The sequence below is a fragment of the Echinops telfairi genome, unplaced genomic scaffold (genome assembly GCF_000313985.2).
Source record: "Echinops telfairi isolate 266 unplaced genomic scaffold, ASM31398v2 ScPeMD7_44;HRSCAF=162, whole genome shotgun sequence".
Taxonomy (NCBI): domain Eukaryota; kingdom Metazoa; phylum Chordata; class Mammalia; order Afrosoricida; family Tenrecidae; genus Echinops; species Echinops telfairi.
Genome location: NW_022103942.1, coordinates 8131917 through 8136404, shown reverse-complemented (window position 1 = coordinate 8136404; position 4488 = coordinate 8131917). Strand labels below are relative to the sequence as shown.

At 38.2% G+C, this 4488-nt stretch overlaps 1 pseudogene; it reads right to left on the bottom strand.

Annotated features, from left to right (window-relative positions):
* Positions 1-476: 476 nt before the first annotated feature.
* On the bottom strand, positions 477-1678 carry LOC101657748 (annotated as a pseudogene).
* Between the last annotated feature and the right edge of the window lie 2810 nt (positions 1679-4488).

Below are 4488 nucleotides of genomic sequence, written 5' to 3'. Positions count from 1 at the left end.
ATGTATTAAACCCAAATAAAAACTAAATAAAATGTGGACTAAGAGCAACATTTAACATAACTGAACGACTTTCACTAAATACGCTTACTGCTTAAGTACATCCTACAACTAACTTGAGAAAAGCTGAAACTTGCTTAACAGTTACAGTTTATGTGAACGTTGTTGTTACACCTAGATTAATGTTTTATGTTTAAAGACAATCCTGTTTTCCACTAAGAGTATGCATGAATCACAAGTTTGTATTGTAAAACTGTTACACGTTTTACTCCTTTCCTTAAAAAAACAAAAACAACAAGAATCAATGATCAGGATTACAATCCCCATCCACCACTCATCCTGGACATGCTAGCCATTCCTCCCACTCCGTTCACTCCCATAGATGTCGGGAGCTTCCACTACATAGTAGCTGCTGTTCCCTGCTCCTTGGCTGCCTGTGCAATGTTTGATTGAAAATCACTGGAATTTTCCTGTAAAACTTAGTCATATCCACTCTTGCTGCTCTGACCACTATAGCTGCCTCCATAACCCCTACTTAGCTACTGGCTGGCTGGGCTCCATAACTGGACTGTTTTGACAAGTCCGTGCCACCTATCGTTTGGCTACCATAAGCACCACCACTTGCTACTGTTGTGGAATTCAAGAATAGTTCTATATATCTGTGTTGCATATTCACTCTGTCTTTGGACATTGCTGTCACAGTATCTTCATGATTAGCAAACTAACCCTGCCTCGAGGATCAATTTCAATATGTACTCTCACAGGGTGGAACAGTAAAAAGAAAGCATAAATGTCATTATCAGTAGCTCTGTAAGGTAAGCCCCGCATGTGTGCACAGTGTCTTATGCTCTGAAAAGTAGAACCACAAACATTCCTGAAAACCTGTAAGTGAAGTCTCTTCCAAAACTATCTGACCCAAATTCATAGCTATCATTATACCCATGATAGTTATCATAGCCTCATAGCCTCCACCATAAGCACCCTGCTTCATCCTTTCAAAACCAGCTCCTCTGCCAATACTGTTATACCCTCTGCTGCCTCCAGGCCTGTCATAGGGACCTGGCTGGTGCATAGCCATACGTTTTCAAGATGGATCAAAGAAAGCTTGAATTTAAGCTTGACTACTCTTAAAGATTTTGATATACCTGTGCCATTTCTTTCCTTGTGTTTCTTTAGAGCCTTTTCAGCCATTTCCTGTGAAGCAAACTGTAAGAAGCCCTTCTCTGTAGTCCTCCCCTAGAAGCCCTCCGGCAATGCTATCCTTTTTGGCATGATTCCCAACCAGGAGAAGAATTGAATAATTTCTTCCTTAATACATCCAAAGGAGAATCCTCTAAGCATCACCAAACCATCATAGGCCATGCTGGGCCAATGTGGATCAGTATGCTTCAACACCTAATCCATTTCAATGTTGTATAACTTGAATACTTCAACAGAGCTATGTTCAATAGTTTCTCTGTCTTTTTTCAGGGCCAATTTGACTTCATCTTCTGGTTTAAGTTCAACAAAAGCCTCGTGACTTGATCTGCCTTCTTTGGTGTAGATTAAATGAACCCCTTGAACCACATTTTGAATTGTGCAGTCAGAAAAAAAATCATTGTACTTAATCAGCTAAGAAAAGCCAGGGCAGGCCCCAGACTTTCACCACAAACCCCTCCCCGCCTTCAGGGCCCAGCATCATCATCTCTATTGGGTCCTGGCATAGAAATAAGATGGCACACTCGTGTGGCTCAAATGAAAATCCTTTGCAGATTTTTCAACTACTCAGTCTTAATTTTCATAGTGACTCATAAAGCCTCTTTATGTGTTACATATCACGAGCTATGTGTGATATATGTTACAAATGTTTTATTTTTATTTTTCTTTCTGTGCAATTTATAACTTTTATGTAATCATTTCCAGTGTTACTTTTCTTCATGATTTCTACTTTCATATTCCTACAGACTGCCATCAACCCGAACTGCATACATCAATTCTTTTAATGTGACACGATAAACAGTATAGGAGAGGGATGTACCATACCAAAAGTGTGGAAACACATGTGTGCAAGTAAATACACACACACACAGAGTAGTCAATTCAAATGGGCAAAAGGTGTAGGAGTTGTTTATGTTTAACTGTCTGCCGACTCTCTATCTTTCTGAATGTAAGCTTCATGAGAGTAGGGATCTATAGACTCTCAAAAATTGATTAAATGTTGGATGACTAAATGAGCTGTATTTAATAGGTTATATAATGGCCCTGTATATAATAGTCTCAACTAAATATACTTGCAAACGTTCTTTGTGGAGTCCGAGAAAGAGTAGAGGATAACACTTTTGCATTCTTCCCTTTAAAACTGTGTCAGAACACAGACCTTCCAGTGTTTCAAAGTCAATCCAGGAATATTCATCAGGTAAGGTCCAATTGACCTATACAATTCAATATCCTGTTCTCAACCAAAATATGGCTTTTATTTGGATTTTTTATTTTCCTCTATCTCAATTCCCAGGATGTAATGTGTCCTGGCAGGCCAGCTGCTCTCAGCCATTATTGAAACTCCTTGTAGAGTTTACTAAATCATAGAAAAATGAAAAAAAGAGGAGCTAATCCTTAATGTTGTACAACATCAAGTTGATTCTGGCTCATAGTGACTCTTTTTCCTGCAGAAAAAAGGTTCAAACCACCAACCTGACCTGTAGGTCAGAGTAGCCAAGTGCATAGCCATTGTGACCGTCCGGGCTCCTCTATTCTTTAATGACCCCTTTATTACTTAATGATCACTACCATTGCTTCTGTTTTTGCTCTTCTATGATACTGTTCAATTCTGGTTTCTATGAGTAGGGTATGTGTCAAGAATCAGTGTGACTGTCTTTCCTCTCACTGATATGTTCTCTGTGTTTCTAATCCAGAGAACACTTCCTTGTCCTTTCAAGGAAAGGCCATAGCCCTGCAGCCTCCCTGAATATAGTCTCAGGACACTTCCTCTTCTCCAGCAACTTTAGAGAATGTATAAGCCTCTATCCACCCTTGCCTTCTGACTTTACCAAGAAAATTCTGGATGGGTGTTTTTATTTGTATGTGGATTAGTTTTCATTGTGTTTTTCTTTTAAGCCTTCTCCTGACAAAAATACAGAATTGGATGGAAGGAAGGAAAGATGGAAGGAAGAGAGGAAGGGAGGGGAGGCAGGGGAAAGGAACGAAGGAGGGAAGGTGGGGTGGAAAACAGCTATTAACTTTAGTTACTTTTCCATTTTTCACTCACAAGAGAGAAATTGATCTTTTGAAATTGGTGGGCTTTGAACCAAGGAAGATGTTTTAGGATTCCTAATGTTGGACTTGTTTTGAAAAATATCTTGAAAAAGACCTGGAATAAAGAACATTTTAAATAATCATCATGTCACCTTTTTAAAATAGATGCAAAGAAAACAATTCAGAAGGTAGCAAAATATCTCCATCTGCCCAAAAGATTCACTCAATATAAAATTCACAAATTTTGAGAGACCTTCTACATTTCTCTCACATTGGCAATAACTGAAATACATCTCTGAGAGCTGAAAAGGTTAAGATCCTGTGACTTGCTAGGAGATTTTCAATAAATGAAAAAGAGCAGCAGGCACAAATGTCTGGAATTTACCAAATACTGAAGCAGCAACTTAAGCTTTGATTAGAGTGGATTTTCACTTAAAATGAGAGCATCAAGCAACTGTATTATTGGAAAATCATGACAAGTAAGGATGAATCAAAGCATCCTTACAAGACCATGCTTTGGACTCCTTTAGCAATAAATGAAAAAATATTTCATGATAGCTTCACAAAGATTTCCTTTTCAGAAAATACGCAGAGTTCCAACCAACTTTAATATGCCTAAAGTACATTTCCAAGAACATTCTAACACTAATTTTGCATCAAACTCGCTAGCACGGTTTTTAAATCTCAGAGTACCAGTTATGATAATCACACTGCCATTTAGCCAGTCTATTGTTGATCTATTTCACTGAAAGACACAATTGGAAAAGTGAAGAGAATGAAGAAAATGTTCTAAACTCGATTGTGGTAATGATTGTACAACTCTTTATAATATGTTTCAATCATTTAATTGTATGGTATGTGAATTATATTGAAATAAAACTGTTGACATTAATAAAACAACACTGCCGTCAAGTTGATTCTGTCTCACAACCTTCATTTCTTTGAAGAATCTGAGAGATTTTCACTATATACAAAAATGGGCATATGATTATTGACAAACACACACTCAAATATCTCAGGAAAAAAATGTGTGCCAACAATTATCCATGATAGCAACATTCTTCTGCTTAGGCGTCGAAGCGGAAGTGGAGGGTGAGTTAAAATCTAGCCCCTAAGAGCTCATCAGTATCTGTTCACAAGGGCGTCAGCTTGCCACAGACTGAGCTCTCTCGCTCAAGATATCCCCATGTTTAGACCGATAGCTTTGCTTGAGGTTTTTATGTTGTCAACTACGAAGCAGGAATAATGCTAAGCTATCAT